The sequence below is a fragment of the Castor canadensis genome, chromosome 3 (assembly GCF_047511655.1).
Source record: "Castor canadensis chromosome 3, mCasCan1.hap1v2, whole genome shotgun sequence".
NCBI classification, from domain to species: domain Eukaryota; kingdom Metazoa; phylum Chordata; class Mammalia; order Rodentia; family Castoridae; genus Castor; species Castor canadensis.
In genome coordinates this window covers 185,429,974-185,449,143 of record NC_133388.1, presented here as the reverse complement: position 1 = coordinate 185,449,143, position 19,170 = coordinate 185,429,974, and positions in this window count along the sequence as shown.

The following is a 19,170-nucleotide window of genomic DNA, read 5'->3' as shown; positions in this document are numbered from 1 at the left end:
CATTGGGACTCCCTAACTTTTCCTAGCACTCCCTGCTTTATTCCTTTTTTCCTTCTTCCTTTCCCAATCCATCCTCAGTAAGCTGATCTCCTCCTTCTTAATGAAACTTGACTCTTTTTGAAGAAGTTGGCTTGGTATCACTGGCAAAGAATTTGTGTGTGTGTATGTGTGTGTGTGAGTTCGTGTGTGTGTGTGTGTGTGTGTGTGTGAGTTCATGTGTGTGTGTGTGCTTAAAGTATAGCTACAGAAAGGAAACGGCTGCCGGAAGTGGAGGGCAAAGTTAAGTCCACACCTGAAGAACGTACTTCAATACACTGATAAAGGCTGGAGAACCTATCATTTGTCCTAAAGAAAACTGAAACAGTTGCACTGATAAATAGACCAATTGAGAACAATTATAATCTCAATCACTTATCTGAAGCCAAATAAGAACAGGCTCAGAGAGTTTGAAGGTGAGAAGTCACTTGAGCAAACTCAGGGAGTAACAGTGTTCCCAGTGTCCTTTGAGAAAGAGGCCATTTATATCAAAATTGCCCTCTGGGCTTCTCTAAATTCCAAAGTCGGGCATTGTACAAAACAGCTTTGGGCAGGAGTCCTTTTTATACCAGTGGGCGGGAAGGGAACACAGAACAACTCCCAATAATGACGAGTTGGGTTTGTGTACAGATTCCTTCTTTCTTTCCCTTTTCATTGCTTCTTCTTGATCTTTGTGGTCATCCTCAGAAAGATTGGTGCTTCTAAAGGAAAGGTAGAAAGAACCATTTGACTGCTTTTAAAACAAAACAAAACTCAACAAAGGCCCTTTCTTCCTCAAGTACGATTCCCATGGAAAGCAAAGAGTGAGACCATTTGGAATTACCTGACTGCAAAACAGTATCACATTTATGCAAGGAAGTTATTCACTCACCCAATTTAAACATGGCTCCACAGAAATTGCCCAAATCTTCAAAAAGGATGTAGTCTTCAGACTAGAAACCAAAGAAGAGAAATTTAAGGCTGAAAGGAGTGTTTTTTTTTTTTTTGAGTGAGCCAAAATAAAAGTTAGAAAAGGGCTGCTTTTCTCAAATTATGTTAATATACATAGTAAGATGAGTTGTTCAGATATCTGCTGTGGAGCAATAAGACCTTGTCTTACAACCTTTTCTCTGGTATTCCAGAAGGAGTAGCTGCTTTGGTTCTGTGAATATGTAAACCAGACTGTGATTTTTTAAAAGCATGTTTAGATGTGTTTGGGGTTCTGCACAGTGTGGACTTAATAAAAGATGCTTGTGTTGAGATCACAAAGTTTGCTAACTTTGCTTCTGAAAAATGCATGTCACCTCTGTAGTCATGATGAGCACAGAAGAAACACAGAACCATCACGGAAAAGAGTCTTGTCCTGTCTGAGTGAGGAAAGCAAGAGATTTAAGTTAACTTCTGTAATTGAAGTCAAGGGTGGGGAACCTGTTACATTTTGTCGCTAGTTCTTCCATTCTGTGTTTAAGGAGTCCCTCAGAACAGTATCCCCAGAGAAGAACTGACCGCTTATCTCATGGGCTACTGGAAAATACCCTTGCTGTGGCTAACACAGTTGCAGGTGGAGCTTGCCCCTTTCCTCTGGGAATTCCCACCACTTCTTGATTTTCACTCAGACAGGTCTCCTCAGAGGACAGGACAGTGATAGATCTTGGTGTAGGTTTTTATTTTATTTTTTGAGTCAGGGTGTTGTCATGTAGCCTAGACTGGCCTAGAACTCACTATGTAGCCCAGGTTGGCCTTACATGCTACTGCTTCAGTCTCATGGTTGGTGGAATTACAGTTGTGTACCATATGCCTGGCTTGGTGGGAGTTTTGACTTAGATGTATAGTAAATCACACTTTTTTATTAAACCAAAGAAATAACTAGAATTTGAAGAAATTAGCTCATCTTTAAAACAGTTCAAATAAACAGTGAGTTCTTTGGGGGACGAAGCCTGTGTCTTGTTCATGATTTTGCCTTCTGTACTAAGCACTGTAAGGTTTAGTTAATGACTGTGGAAGGAATGAGATCCGAAACCATTGCTGATGCCCGCCACGTCTCCTAGACTCTGTGCTAGACAGATCTACTCAACCTAAAGCAGATCTACATCTTAAGAAAGTTGGTCCTTCCTCATTATCCTTACTCTACTAACACTTATATAGGATTGGGTATTTGAATTCCCCTTTTGAGACTGCTTTATGGTATGACCTTATCATCATAAAGAGTAAAACATAACCAACATGGTGTCAATATCAAGTTTTGAGATATTTTGTAGCTATGATCTCTGCATTCTGTTCTGATTCATTCACAAAGGGTGAAAAGAAGCTAAGAGTATTCCATCGCACCTGCTTCTTGTATTTCAGAGGCTAGCTGATCTGGTTTGTAGGTGATTTGCACTTTGCACGAGCTCCAGACTAAATGACACCCACTCATCCTTCTCTTTCCCTGTACAAAAGGACTAGCCTCGAATTCTCCTGTTTATGCAGAAGATGTGTGCATGTCTGGTTTACATGCCAAGCTAAGTGTTTGGCAATGGTGGCAAAGAGATGAATGAGACAAAGTTTTTGTTGTTGCTTTGTTTTCTGTTTTTTGTTGGGATTGGGGTTTGAACTCGGGGCTTTGTGGTTGTATAACAGTTACTCTTACCACTTGAACCACACTTCCAGTTCATTTTGCTCTGGTTATTTTGGAGATTGGGTCTCCAGAACTGTTTGCCTAGGCTGGCCTCGAGTCTCCATCCTCCCTATTTCAACCTCCCAAATAGCTAGAATTATAGGCATGAGCCATGGACACCTGTCCAAAAGTCATGGTTTTTAGCCCTCAAGACACTCACAAGCTAAAAGGGAAAAAGATACATGTGGAAATGAGCTCAAAGGGAAATGGTAAGTGTGACAACAAGTGCACCAGGGTATGCAGTGTCCCAAAGGAGCTGGGCTAATCCTTTCTTGGGTCTTGGCAATTCCTTCCTGGTTGTGATGACTTTGTCCACAGGTTGAGAGATGCTATAACAGTATTTATCAAAAGGATGTTGCAGGGTGTGCTTGTATGTGGAGAACAGAGGGGACAACAGTCTATCGGGCTCAAAATCAGGAATAACTCTGCTTTTCCCAAGAGGGTGCATTTTTCTTCACAGATGTTCACTGAGACCAAATCAAGTTTTCTTTTTCATATCAGCTGCTGGTGAGTTCAGAACCAAGGTTGTGGTCCACGCAGAACTTTGACTTAGGTGTACAGTCACCTAAGCTTAAGGCATTCAGAGTGCCTCACTCTATATTTTGCTGTGACTTCCTGTCCTTGTTTTTTGCTTTTTATCTTTCCTTCATGGTGCTTTTTAATTATGTCATTTTTCACTATATTTAAAAAAAGTCTCTGTGAATGTTTCTGGTATAAGACAGGAGGAGACAAGTGAAAGAGGAGAGGGGAATCAGTCTGTCGAGGTGGCTGATTTAGACAAAATAAATAGCATAGGAAAAACAAATACTTGTGAATGAGCATGAGTTCTGGCTTCTATTTCCTAAGAAGAGTTCATATAACAACACATTTTCCCCTTGACATTATCTTGTTCTACACAGTGCATCCTGGATGTTTTTCATATCTTCTATTAGATTGAGCAAGCATGACTTGAGGGAGGAAATCATAAGATAGTTTTATTCACCTTACCACCATCCCTGTAACTCCACTGTAGGGACCTACCAATTTTTATGTCCCTAGGGGGGAAAAAAACTTGGAGAGACCCAAATCTTTTCTGGCCTCTCTCATTTGATTATAAAGTAGCATCTCAATGGGGGAATTAAAATGTCTACCCCTATAGAATTCTAAGTGGAATAGATTGAGCTTTTTGCCTTCCTCTTCTGGCTCAAGAAGGAAGCCTGCAGTTGGGGAAGGGGTACATGTGGCTTCTTCTATGTTTGCTACTTTTTCTGTCTCCTCTCTGATGACACTAGGCTTCAGATCCCTCCGGGGGTTGGAGTTCAGGGAAGTTGCTAGTAGAGGAACAGGAAAGTTCTTACTAGCTGTACAGAATCAGGGTTCATCTGTGTAGAATACTCCAGAATAACAGAGAGTAACTTCTAAGGGTAAGGGGGGGTAGCATTGGCTTGATTTGCTTGCTTTGAGGGAAGCCTAGCCGCCATATTGTCAGGACACTCAAGTGGCCCTCTGGAGACAAAATTATACAGCACCAGCCAAAAGCCAGCAGCAACTTACCAGGCATGAGGTCAGTCTTCCACAGAACACATCCTCCAGCCCAAGTCAACACTTGAGATAACTGGAACCCTGGAGTATATTTAACTGCAGCCTTGTGAGAGCCCAACAAAAGCCAGGCAGCCAAGCCACACCTGCCTTCCTCAGGCACAGAAGTACGAGAGAGTAGAGCTCATTGTTGTTATTTTGAGTCATCAGTTGTGATGTGATGTACCTGGTGATAAATTAGGCAGCAAAGGATAGCCAGTACAGTACTAAAGAGCAAAATTCCCTTCGGGTGTGGGGACGCTCTCTCCAAGGAAATTCTCAAGTTTCCTCTTCATTTTCATGCTTTCTGTGCACAGATGTGTGTGCTCAGCTCTGGGAAAAAACCTGTTGTGCAGGTCACATTAGGTCCTCACCAAGAGGGCTTCCTGGAGGAACCAACTAATCCTGGAGGAGAAAAGCTGCCAATTCCTGAGGTACTCCTCCCCTTTAGGCCCTCAATTTGGTGTGAGAGATTTTAAAAAGTGATATTGGTTTTAATTTTTTGCACCTAGTTCTAACACCTCATTTTAGAATATGCCTTGGCTTCCATTCCCAACACTGGTTGTATGTGTATTGCCCCATTGGGGCCAATGCTTTGGTTAGGACAGCCTCTGTATCCTTCTTGATACCATCTCTGTGAATTTGATCTGAGAAAACTGCTGCATTGCAGCAGTTTAGTGTAGTGACATTGTTTAGTGTAGTGACATCTTAGCCACAGCCAGGTTGGGTAGTCATGCCTTGGAAAACAAAGTCAAAAATAGTAAGAATATTCATGATAAAACAGAAGTCTGGAAAGCTGCCCATGTTCTGAGAAAAACCTTTTCACCAAAGAACTCAAATTCCTGTTCATATCTACATGGGTAAAATTCCAGAAAAAGTCTCTTCTTAGCAGAGTGAGAAAGGGAGGAAAGGAAGAGGGAGTAAGAGAGAGAGAGAGACCCATTTTTGTAGCTGTGACCTAATTCTGCAATAAGGAATTTATTACTAAGGACTAGATAATTTATTTAGCATTTAATTACAGACTTATTTTCAACCAACAAAGACCAGGGAAATTTTTTTTTTTTTGAGCATCTGGCAAGCTACAGTATTAGCTGTTGCTTTTCTTCAGCAACGCATGACCTAATGTAACATGCATGAACTCTCTGTGCCTCATTCTCCTGAATGAGCCTGAGAATATCTGTTGACCAGAGAAAAAATATCAGAGGACTTTGAAGTGCTATAAATTCTTTACCTATTTGAGGTTTCATTATTATTTTGTCTTTTATATTTAGTCATTTTCTGAAAGAGGGGAGAAAAACGGCTTATATGACATTATAATAACATTAAAAGTCAAATAAAAAACAAGCCAGTGCATAATGACTGTTAAGTAAGTTTCTGTTAATTGAATCATATTTCCCCACTGATTTGCATAAAAAATGATGATTGGTTTCCATGGGGGCAGGCTGGCTTGCCACAAAGCAAAATCTTTAAGAAAAATCTTTAAGCAGTCACATAAAATGCCAAAATGGGGTCACAGGGGTGCATGAAACTTGACAATGAATGCACTGTGAAACTTTGAAGGAAGGGGAGCTCTTTAGCACCAGGGGCTTTGGCCAAGTCTGAAGGAGGCAAAACCTTTCTGCTTATTATGGGAGTCAGATTTCCTGAACAAAGAAGGTGAATCAATGTGGATAAGTCAGGATTTGGTTGGAGGACGGAAGGTACTAAATGGATTCCAGAGAATAAGGGTTTTTTGTTGTTGATTCTGTTTTTTAAGACAGGTTCTCTCCATGTAGCCCAGGCCAGACTTAAACTTTCAATCTTCCTGCTTCTGGCTCCCACATGCTGGATTACAGACATGCGCCATCATGCCAGCATGGAGTAAGGGTTTTTATTCAAAGCAATTAAGCCATGTAGGGCTTTTGGGACAGATGAGAACAGTCCAGGGTACCACTCTGGCTGATCTTAGCCCAAAACCCAGTACAGAGGTTCTCATGGGCCTCTCCAGCTCCAGCATGTCTGGAAAGCAACCATGGAGCTATTTTGACTGCGGCAGGAGGCTCCTGGGTCTCAGAAGCCTTTTGGTGAGCTGTTGTGAGTCTCAGGCCTGGTGGTATCTGCCTCCAAACACACTGCACTGCTACCTCTGCGCCTTCCGGATCTGACCTGAGTCCTCTCATCAGCAGATTCACATTGGCAGCCACTTGAGAAAGGGATTCTGGGGAATGAACTTGGACAGGAGGAGTGATGCTGAGTTGACAGCCCACGGTCCAGGGAATTCTCTGTGTGTGCTGTTCCTGTGGTAGCATACCTGGGTTATTTCTGTCAACCACCAGTATCTCTCAACTTAAAAAAAAAAAAGATAAAAGCTGGTTCAGAGACATCAAATAGTGGCCCACGATCATATAGCTGGTACTTAGCCATTAGGATTTGCATTCAGGTCTATATAAAGGAAAGCCTTGAGTTCTTTTGGTATTTTAACATCTAAAATAGTGGCTCAAACTTTAGCAGTCACAGAATCATTTGGCATGATCACCCCACCCCTATGGTTTCTAAGTCAGCAGCTCATGGTGGGGGTGGGGGTGTTAAAAATGAGATTTCATTTTTAACAAGTTCCCAGATGATGCTGAAGCTGCTGGGCCAAAGACGACAGTCAGAACCCAGAGCAGTGATGGGATCCTGTTCCTTACCCATGTCTACTGGGGCTGGGCCACGTGGATCCTGTAAACTACCAAAGTTCTGACTTTGAATGTGGTTAATATCAAGTAGAATAGATGTTATGCTTGCGTGTGTGTGTGTGTGTGTGTGTGTGTGTGTGTGTGTGTGGTGGGTGTGTCCGTTAGCCATGAGGCCTCAGCAGGTAGTCACACAGTAAGGTGTAAACCGAAGGGCTCATTTTTCTGAGTACTCCTTATCTGGAAGCCAAGGTACCTGGTACTATGCATAGTTTCCTAATTGAGTCAGAATGCTAAATTAAACTTTGGAGTTGATGATTTATTTATTATTTTATTGTGAGTTTTTTAAAAAATCAGCATTTCATAAATAAATGGCCCAAATCTCACTTTGGCATTCATGGAAGTAACATAAGTCTTGATGAATTATTTGCTTATTCATTGAATATGTAATTTAATTCTATAGAAATTACGAGGCAATTTAGCATGCATTAATGAGCAGATAACTGTCTCATAGGTTAATGAACCTGTCATCCTCTAAGGTAGGGGAAACAATCAAGGGAATTAACAATCAACTAGGAGAGAGCCTGTTCAGAAATTCATGGATTTTACCCGCCTTTATGGACCTGCAGGTACAGATATACAGATTTCCAACCCCAGGTCAATGCCAGGTGGTAGCTGCTACTGCTTTTTGGAGAGTGTCAGGAAGACTTGAGTGTGAACTCAGACCCTGACTCTAACTAGAGGATGCTGAGCTGTCCCTCAGCCTCTGGGGGTTCTCACCTGTCGAATGCAGGGAGGGTTCTAGAATTTATTTTGTAGGATAGAAGTGAAGACTAAGTGAGATAACGAAAGGATGTAAAGGTTTTAAATATATAGTTGATTCTCAACAAAAAATGTTATGATTGATACATTATAATGCTGCTGTTTACCTTAGCGACAATGTTTCATCTCCCTTCCCTCTCCTTTCCGTCCCTCCCTCCCCTCTTCCTGCTTCCTTCCCTACTTCTCTCCCTTTCTTCTTTTGTCCTTGCTTTATTCTTTACCTATTTATTACAATGGATACAACGTGGGAACAACTGGATGGAAGGAATGCATAGGACAGGTATAAGGTGGAATGCAGAGGTTCTATGCCCTTTGTGGGTGTTCTGCCCTCTGGTATGTCCATGTGCTCACCAACCTGGAGGGTCCTCAGTGAACATTTCATCCAGGAGTCTGGGATATCCATTTTCTGGCTCAAGCTCCTCTTAATCACTGTCCCCTTTCCCCAGCATGTAGCCTGCCCCTTTTCTCCCCCACCCCCATGCACATTCCACATCTCTCCATTTGAATATTCATTTTCTCTCTCATGTATTTCCAGGAACTGGCATTGCATTATGCAGCATCTTGAAATATCCAAGATCATAGCATCTTTCACTTGTTGCTCCAGGTGTGCTGACTTCCTGTCACATGTCAAGCACTGAGCCAGCTGCTAGGGACACAGAGAAGAATGTAATGAACAAGCCTATTTCTCCCACCTCTCAGTTCTCGAGACTTTTGTAAGTATGAAGATGGGGTAGGGAGAATGCCCAGGAATTATATATAAATGGATGTAATACGAGGTTTTAAAAGGCTGAGTTCTGTAGTGATGGTAGAGACAAAATACTGCCGGGATTTGGAGGTGACTTCTAGCTGCACGGATGGGCAGATCTGGTGAAGGAAGTGGCATTTGATGACTTGTACTAATGTGGTCATGCTTTTGGTGGCTTCCAGCTTCCTTGGCACTGAACCCAACTGCTTGTCGGTTGGTTTTGAATGCCAATGACTGCCCCCCATCTGTGGGGAATTGTTCTCTTCCAATAAGAGCTCCTCTCCCCAAGATGTTTAGAGATTTCATTCTTCCCTTGGGTGGCTGTGTCCCCTCTGCATGGATGACTTACATAAATGGCTGATCAATGCCTTGCCTCAAGGTGGGGCAGCTTTGTGGTGTCATTCACATTCTAGGGTTCCCCTAGATCAGATTGAGACTAGATTTCAGCTGAAATCACAGCTTGGCGTAGCTCTTCCACAACCCCCCCCCTTCTTCTCTCATAGAGAACAGTGCTTAGTACCTGCACAACAGGTACTTCTTCAACTCTACTTCTAGGGTTTCTGACTTAAAAGCAACAATATTAATTACTGTTGACAACTTGGTAGTGGAACTTTGTGTGCGTTTGCTTGTCTAATTCTGTGAGGCATTTCTTCCAATTTGTAGACTAGGAAGCTGAAGGCCAGAGTGATGGAAGGAAGTTTTCGCAAGTTCACTCAGCTGCTAGTCTGGGGCCAAACCTGGGGGGTCTGACTTTTGGTTCATCAGGGAGAGCACTCCACAGCCTTCATCTCTGCACATCAGTAAGCTCTTTGTCAAATGGAAAATGCTAGAAGAAAGGTGACTGATTTCTCTTAACTGTGGGACTCAGGTTCAGGGGGAATGGAGAGAGAAGCTGTTGATTACCTGATCACTGACTTCTGCCAGCAAGGTTGCATGGGTGACATGTTATTTTTAGGGAGATGCATTGGACTCATCCATGTTCCCCACTATCTCACAGCCTCCTGTGGCTGTTCAGCACAGCCAGGCCTGTCTGTTTGTACTACTCAGCAGGAATAGTTCTGCAAATGAGGACAACACAAGAAAGGAAGAGAAAAGAGAGGAATGTTTTCTATGTCTGCAATGCTACTAAAAAGAGCTGGATCCTGGAGGAGATCAAGGTGGACTTTCACTAAATCTTGCTGCGTTACTGTCTGTCACTTATCTTAGGAACAACAGAAAAGCCCTTGTCATTCTTTGTCAATAACATATACAAGAGTCGTGTCAGTACTGGACCCATGTGGGTATGGCACTGCTTCCAAGTGCCTGTGAGTCCAGCACCCGGCATGCAGTGGCACTCAGCACTAATTACAGTGGACGAGTGAGCAGCTGTAGGCTCGTGTGGCCAAAAGGTTTCTCTATGGCAGCTGCTAAAGTGGTCCCGCATGGAGCCGTCTCTGCAAACTGGGTCAGTGGGTCAATTGAGCCTTTTATATGCCAACCAGGCTGCCTGTGTTTATGTTTAGGGTCAGACCTAGGGCAGAAAAAAAGACTCAGGCAAAAGAAATCCATTTAAAACTTTCCAGTGCCGATGCTGACTTAGTGGAGGAGCTGTTCATTATTTATAGGCCACACAACTGTGTTTTGTACAGTAACCTTATTTGGGCATATAAATAAGCAAAGGCTAAGAGAGGAGAACAAAATGCATTGATTTTTTTTTTCTCCTCAAATGAAAGGTAGATGGAGTGATTTTATATTTATGGATTCCTGCTGGCATGTTACCCAGACATCAGGAATTAGAATAGATTTAATCCTCTTATCCATACTAATGGGGGCATTAAAATCACTGTTTGTTTATTAAATTTATCTTTTTGACATTTTTAATATATTCCACTGCAGTTTTGCAGTTTAAGCGCTGAGTACTGATAATATGGAGCATTTATTAAATGGTTATTATGACTGTATCAGACACTGTGCTAAACGACACACATTATCTCACTCGGTCCTCACCGTACTGGTATGAAACGACATCTGTCTCAACTCTCATGTTACAGATGAGGAAGATGAAGCTCATTTAATAGATAGCACAGGAGTTGGAGAGCAAAGCCAAGTTGTCCTCACGCTCATGCACCTGATTGCCACTCCTCTGGATGATGGGAATACCTGCAGCTGTGGGGTGGCACCTGCCTTCCTGTTGCAGGTGAGAAGTGACAGATGAGAGAAGCAAAGGGAGTGATTCTGAATGGGGGTTTGCAGAGCACTGAGTGGGCCTTTTTCCTGCATGATCTTGTCATAGGTCCACAACAAATGTTCAATGAGTTGATCTGCTTCTGGGTATCTCAAGAACCTTCTCTCTAAACCAAAAGAGAATCTTGCATTTTCTTAACTTTATGCTTTAAAATAACATGGCAGGTATTTTTTTTTTTTTAATGGAGTTTGGGGAGTTCATTCATTTATACCAACAATTATCTTTTGAGTACCTTCTACGTTCTAGATGGTAGGGTGTAATCAGGAAAACGAGATAGGCAAATAGTTCTCCCCTCAGGGAGAAACTGTCACTTAACATTTAAATTAATTTGTTATGCAGCAGTAGATAATTGAAACTCTTCAAGCAGACATCCAGGCCTGGGCCAAGAGGGTAATCATGAAAAGCTTCCTAGAGGAGGTGATTACTGAGCTGTGTCTGAAAGGAGAGTAAGATTCTTGAGTAGGAGTTGGCAAGGCCGAGATAAGAGTGTCTTTACATGGGACTTTCCAGGTAGAAGGAAAAATACATTCAAAGGTTTGGAGTTAGGCTCAGTTAGGGATAGAAAACTCAGTGCCTACTGGAGCCAGGCAAATAATGCAAGCAAATGAAGCAGGTAGATTACTTTGAGACCAACTGTAAATCAGGTGTGAGGACAGTGGGAAGTCGAGACCCCAAGACCCTCAGCCTCCAGCTGTGTTTGCTCCATGCCAGAGTGTAGAGCCAGATTTACTATATTTTCCAATTTGCCAAGAGAAGCCAGAAAGTGTTTTTCAGAAATTATTTTTAAATAAAATCTGATTTTGAAAATGCGGCCATGGCAAATGTCTGAGCAACCAAATTCTCTGAGTTTCCACCCCTCCTCATGCAGGTCTTAATGAGTCAGCGGGTGGAGATTTTGCCTTTCCTCCCACACTGACCTTTGCCCCCAGCCTTCTGACTAGCCTGAGACCAGTGTGACTGGTGCAATGATTAACTGCTTCAGTGGTTTTGTACACAGTGGTGCATAACAGCTGCCCTCCACTGGGAAGAGGGAGATCAGTGTTAATGCACGTGCAGGGCACCAAGGGACGTTACAACACCACCTGCAGCCTAGGGCCTAGAGCCTGTGGGAGGAGTGTCCCTATATGTTACAGAGAGAGGCCACAGTCTATGCATCAGGGTTGGGGTCACGCATCTAGGCGCTTATTCATTCCTCTCAGCTGCCCAAGGAGATTGGAGCTATGAGGGTTCCCATTTTACAGATGAGGAAACTGAGTCCCGAGGAAGGTTGCTGATTTGCTCACGGTCTTGTAGCCAGTGAGAGGCAAGGCAGGGGTCTCTCCTGGGTTGCCTCAGGGTTTCCTTCCTGGCAACAAAAGAGAAGAAGCAGGGGGGGGGGTCTCCAAGTTTTTATTTGAGAAGAACTCAGTGTTGATGATGTGGAAAGAGGTGGGCTATGGATTAATAAAGCAGCATTTATAAAGCAAGCACAGTTTCCATCTATCCCCCCTTAGAATGAAGTGCTTTCCCTTCTTTTCCTTCCACCCCCAAGTAACCCCTTGGTGACACTATGGAAAGGGACCTGGTTTTAAAGGTATTTCATAGACCACTCACATGCCACATTTAGTCTTGGGGTTTGTACTGAACTTGTGACTTCTAATCTGGTGAGTAAGGTGAATTGATTCTCTGTCGGACCATGTGCCTCTGCTTAAGCAGAGGGAACAATATGGGCTTTGAAGCTGAGGACATGTGTGACTTTCAATCCTGATTCAGTGACTAATGATGACCTCGGGTGCATCATTGCATAACCTGTTTCCTCTTCTCCTACCTGAGGTTAGGAGTGTGTCTAATTCATAGTGTCCCTAGGGCTCCTGACAGAGCTTGGGACATGCCAGGTGCTTGACAAAGCCTTGATGAATGAATGAATGACTGAGTGAATGGTTAGGGAAGACCTTGCAGAGCCGGTCATTATTGGTGTTTCTGGAGGATTTAATATGTGAAAAAGAGGAAGGAGGGAAATGAGAGGCAGTGGCTTGGTGACCAGGGTTCTAGACTTAGGGGACAAGGAAAAGCCAACATGGCTTCTCGTGGAGTAAAGGAGGGCTGTGCTGACTCCCCCATCCTGAATGAGTTTCCTGGGAGCGCAGCAGCTCATAGGTGCTGACACTAACGGTCCCTTTGTCAGGTCCTCTGCCGTCTTTCTCATAAAGTGTGTTGCCAGTGTTAGTTAACCCTCCTCTTCCCACTGAGGTGACTATCATCAACCTACCTTTCCTAAATGGTGGAGTCCAGTCACAAAGAGAGGCAACTTTCCCAGGGCAAATGCCCTGGTAGAAATGCCCATTTCCAGAGCACAATTTTAGGAGAAATCAGGAAAAAAAAATTTGATCTTTTGCTTTCCCTGCTCCTATACCCTTGTATATGCAAGAAACAGAAATTAGGACAAAAAATAGAAATTGTCCTGAAAAATATTTCTTAGTATTATTTTAAAGTCTCCCCCATGTATTCTGAAGCACACACCTCCCCTCACGGTTTTCTGGGATGTGCCGGCCATGAAAATTTTTCAACTGAGTGTTTTCCAGTTATATTCAGGTTAAAAAAGTCTCTGCTTCATATTCCTTATCTTTAAAGTGGATGCTCCCATGGTGGGGCTGTGAGGACCAATGAGTCAATCCACACAACAGCCCTCATCTCAGGGCCAGACCCTAGGAAGACTTGAGAAGGGAAGGGGCGGTCATAGTAATGATTCTAGCAGAATGCCTACTGTGATCTTCCTAGTGGCTTCTGGACATTTTCTCTTGAGTGTCCTCCCATCCCCTTGACTCATTTATTTCACCAATATTTACATCCTCCAGGTACTATGCTAGGTTTGGGGAATATAGCAAAGAACAAGGCAGGCAAACCTCTGTTCTCTGGTTCTGTCTTGGTTTATAGTTCAGTCAAGGAGCCAGAGATTAAAGACAAAATACCATAATGGAACATTCCCACTGAGGTGAGCACTAGAAAGAGAGGTGTAACAGAAGGTATTCAGGGAGGTCAATGTGGGTTCTTAGGGGGAGGGATGCTTTGACAGGTGCCTGAGGATGAGAGGAGGTACATGGACAAAGAAGACAGGGAGGAGGACAGCAGAGGGGACAGGGAAGCAGAAATAGTCCAAATCAAAGGGACTTGAGATGGCTCATTCAGCCATCACTGAAGCCCTTGTTGGAAGCATGTCGGGCACAGGGAGGAGAGAGAGGTGTAAGATGAAACACCAGCATTGGAGTAGTGAGAGTCAGATGTTATCTCACATCAGATGTTGCTAACATCAGTATTGATATTGAGTCAATGGAAAAGGAGCTAGAATTGCCCAGAGGCCTTAACGAGTAGCTCTGTCTAGAGAAGCTAAGGCAGGCTTCTTCCTGGGACAGCTAGGGAGCTGGCATTCCTTTCATTCATTACTGAGCATCTGAAAGGAGCCAAACCACAGGCTGCCTGTGGTGAAGCAGGGACCAGGAGAAGGTCCCTGACCTAAAGGAAGTCATAGTGGAACAGGAGAGACCAGGATTCAGATGCTGGCAGAGGAAGAAAAGGAGTGAGACCTAGTTCTCTTGTGTGTCTCAGGAGCGCAGTGGTGGAGGGGCACGTGAAAAGCTGGATGGATGAATGAAGCTGATGCAGTGGAATGGTTGAGACTTAATCACGATGTATGCATGTGTGAAAATGTCACAGTGGAAGCTATTAATTTGTATAATTGATATGCATTAATAATTATAATTTAAAAAGACTTAATCATGCTATCTAACTAGCTAATTAATAACTAAAGCACCTGTATTGGCTTAGCACTTAACAGTTTAGAAGGCATGTACATTAGTTTGCTGGATGTCACAACTCAGTAAGGCAGTGAAATGGGTATTTTTACCCACATTTTAAAGACAATGAAATCAAAGCTCAGAAAAGATAAATGAAGTGAGTGATTTGGTTTTATGAGCCCATTATTGGTAACACAATGGAGGACTTCCTTTCTGGATCCAATTATGTTGACTTTGGTTCCTGTGAGTTGTTTTTCCAGAATCTTCATCCTCTTTGGTTTTCTGAAAGTTCATACCTGAAGGTCAGATTGGGGTGCAAACCCTAAACCTTTCTCACAAGCTGCTAGCCCACCAGGAGCAATGACACTGACCTCTGTTATGGTTTGAATCTCAAGTGTCTCTCACAGGCTCATCAGTTGAGTGCTTGACCCACAGTGGGTAGCACAATTTTGGGAGGAGAAACCATCACCTCAACTTAAGGAGATGGGACAGGCTGGAGAAAATGGGTCACTGGGGCGTGTGGTTGAAGGTTATTCCTGGTTCCTGGTCCCTTCCCCTATCATTGCTTCCTATCTGCCATGAGGGGAACAGCCTCCCCCTCTTCTAGCTCTGGCTGACATGTTGTTCTGCCTCACCATGGGCCCAGAATCAACGGAGCCAAGGGCTATGGACTGAACCTTCTGAAATCATGAGCCAAAATAATTCTTTCTTCCTTTTAAGTTGCTCTATAAGGTATTTTGTCACAGCCATGAAAAGTCTCCCCATGGATGATCTGAGGAGTAACACAGTTGTGTTTTTTTAATGAAATGTACTTAAAGTAGGGTGAGCACATTGCCTAGCTTGGGACATTTTTGAGCATGAAGGGGAGGGGGGGATGACTCAAAATTATATGAGGACGTGGGCTTATACTCAGAGACTCCTGGCAGATGAGGACATCAGGTCACCTGCTAGCAGTTATCCTTCTCACTAACCGAATTCAGAGTCTTTCTTCCATCCTGGAAGGATAGGAGCTCTGACTGGGTTACTTATTCAGCTATTGCACAATCTTTCACCAGCCCTCACTGTTCACAGTGCTGGTGGCCAAGGATGCCTGATCCAAGCTCCTTCACAGAAGAAGTGCTTGGTGAGCAGTGACTAAGTCCCCTGAACCAGTAGGCATGCAGCCTCACATAGTTTATTTACGTCTTCACATCTGTTAATGAGCAACCAGAGGACAGGTTCCTGGAGGACAGAGGTGTGGGGGAGGCTGAGGCAGTGGGTGGAGCAGGTGAGGGAATTCAGGAAACTGTCCACAAGGGTACATATGTCCACGCTAGATTATAGCAGGCTCAGCTGCTGGTTCCCTGAGGGTCCCCCTCTCTCTAATGCCTTTTTCTCTTCACTCTGTTTCTTTCTTGGGTTTTGTAACACGCATCACATTAGTAATTAATTATTTGTGAGCATTGGTTTAATGCTTGTCAAACAAGAAGGTAGGTGGTCCCCAGTGACTTCAGGGGCCCTGGCTCATGGAAGTCTTCAATAAATATTTGCTTGCTGACTAATTGACTTAAGGCCCAAGACAACAGACTGCCTCTGGTGAGCACCTTGGAGAAATGGGTGAGCACTGGGGTATAGACAGGATTGAGAGGACTGTACAGGTCCCAGACTGTGCCTAGAAGGTACTTTCTCTAGTGGGACATCCAAAAGAGCAGTCTGCTAAGAGTCAGTGAAATGCTACTTGCTCCCAGATGTCTTTCCTGACTCCTTCAGGTCAGGGTGGTGGCTCTGTAACTGTCCAGCCCCTCCACTATCTACCTTGTCTATCAATAGGTCTTGCTGAGCAGAAAGATCAAACAAGGAGTTCAATCCTATTTCCAGGATTCCAGATTCCCCAATGCAAAGTGTCAAGGGCAAGTAGCGGCCAGGTATGTAGTCTTTCTGTCATATGCATCTGTCCAGAGACCCCAAGCCTGCCATTTCCCAGCCTTTGCCACACCAGGCTCGGTGTGGGGTGCTAGTGTACTTCAGGGCCTGGACGGGCTTTGAAGGGAGGCCTGTGACAGGACCCCTGAGTCTGGCAGTGGGGTGGGATGGGGGATCAGAGAAGAGGGACTGGTGCTGTAGTATGGTAAGTATCCTTGACCCTCAAGGTGAATGTACTTGAGTCTCACTGCCCTGTTCAAAGCCATCACCTTGAAAGGATTGAGGAAGCCTTTCCTTGTAAGGATTAAGGAAACGTCTCTATCTTGCTGCTACTCAGGGAATTTGGTTGGCTACACTGGGCAGGCTCTGCCCCCTCCACACCTTGGCACGGTGCTCTGTGTACAGTAGGTGGTACAAACACATCAATAAAATAAATGCTGCAGAACCTGTAGAGTTTGTCACCTTCTGGTTTGTGACTTTAGGCAAGATGATGCTCCTGTCTGATTTGTATGGCATCACATTTTCATCCTCCAGTGCAACTTCTGGGTTGCACAGGCCCCCCATCAGTCTTTCAGGACTGGCCTTTATTATCCCATGGAAGCTCTGTCCACCCTCCCCTTCTAGGGGCACACAAGCCCACCCGAGATGAAAGGCAGATGCGGGATGCTTCATTTTTTATTCTTGTGATGGCAATGCCTGGTGCAATAAAACCCAGGCCAAAGGGCCAATGAAAAATGCCCTCTCCCCTTCTCTCCTGTGCCTCCTCCCAGCCATCCAAGCTGCAGAGACTGGCCTGAGAGCATTTGCACCACCAGTCTGGGCGCTTTATGAGGGTGACAGCTCCTTGCAGGCCAGTGGCTGGCCCTCCCTGGGTTTGAATAAAAAACCACAAGCCATAATACACATAAAATCCTAATGTGCCTTCAAAATTACCTCATCTTTTATTTAGAGGTTATTTCGCCCTTGTCTTCCTTTATCGCTCTTTATATGACTGAAGTGGGTGTGCAGTGCCAAATGAGGCCGTCTCAGCAGCCGAGCAGAGGGAGTGTTTACGGCTTAACTTTGGCAAGGCAACAAGGCCCCAAGAGTCCTTCATTTTGCTCCTGCCCCTCCCCAAAGCCAGCTTGTCCATTTGGAGGCTGCCGTTTCCCTATTAGGCTGCTCTCTCGCTCTCTTTTTTCTGTCCAAACGTGAGTTTTATTGTATTTCTAAGGGAAAGGGAGATTCTTCTAAGAAGCTGGGATTTTTTTTTTTTTCCCAGTGTTCTGCAAAAGGTCTTGCTGGGGCTAACACACTCCCAGGGCCAAAGCTTTAGGTAGGCGTTTCCAGAGAAGGGCCTTGTTCTCTGAACTCAGGGTCCTTGACATTTAAAGGCCAAGATGAGCTATGATTTATTCTAGAGCTCAATTTGGAGAATGGGGAGAACAGAGACTGCTCTCTGCAGGGTCAGTCCACAGCTCTCAAACTTCCGTGGAGAACAGTGATGCTAGGGGACTCCTTAAAACACTGAGTGGGGGGTTGGACCTGACCCCAAGGTTCCCATTTGGGAGGTTTTCTGAAGAATTCCCAGTAGCTAACTGATGCCGTGGTCTGTGGGCTGCCCTGACAAGCCATGCCTGGGAAAGGTGAGGGTGTGTGTGTATATGAGAGAGAGAGAGAGAAAGAGAGAGAGAGAGAGGTAAGCTTCCTCTATATACACACAAGCAATGATATTACTTTCATAGGAAGTTTCCTACCGAGGGAAATGGATTCCAGATTTTAGGATGGTAAAACCCTGCAATCTGCAGTGAATGCTGCTCAGAGTCCCTTCTCTAGAGATTTTGACATTTCTACAGAAATGCCCTGAGCCTGGGCCTGCTGGGAGGCAAGTTATGCCTTTATATCACACAGTATTTGAAATGAATAGGCTCTCCAAGGAAAAAGCCACTTCTCTTTAAGCGACCTAGCTCAGTGTCAGTGATTACGGGCCCAGTGTATGAGGTGGGAGCAGTGGCACCTCATCTTGGTGATCTTGGGCAAGCTAGAAAAGCTCTCTGAGCCTCACGTTCTTCAGCTGTAAATAGAATAAAATTTGGCAAGCTCAGAGGGTGTTATAGGTATGACATGAACACAGCATGTGAACTGGCCTAGCATCCTGCATGGATGGAGTTAGTCTCCACCAAGTATTGCCAGAGCATGTGTGACCTCAGGGGTCATGGCACAGACTGCAGCCTTTACTCTGGAAAAGCAAAGCCAATTGTCATGTCAGGGAGGCTCCCTGAGAAACATATCCTAAGACTAGGATTTAAGTGCTGGGGACCTCCAGAAGACAGAATAGTGACCTCATGCTTTTGTTACCGTGGGCTGAGGGACCTATGGAACTGATCCAGGAACTGCCCAGCCATTGATGGTTAAAGGCCATGTCCAAGGTCGAGGGCCACCTTCCATGTGCTGCTCGCCCTGTGTTTGGCTATGTGCACTTTCATAGCTGGCAAAAGGGCTCTGTGGTGACAAAATTACAGTTAGAAAGGAGGAAGAAATTCTCATGTGCTACTGCACAGGACAGAGGCTGTAGACAAGTGATTCGTTGTATGCTGCATGTCTCAAAAACCTAGGACAAGGACTTTGAATGTTTTCACATGAAGTAGTGACAACTGTTTAAAGCGTTAGATACATTGTACCTGGCTATACAATATAGTGAGATGTCACATGGTATACCAGTAATATTGTATGAGTTTTAAGTTTTTATGTATCAGTTCAAAAAATTAGTTTAACTTAAATAAACAAAATGAAAAAGGGCTCCAGGGCAGACAGTGGCTGTAGTAGTCACTTTTTCTTTGCTATGA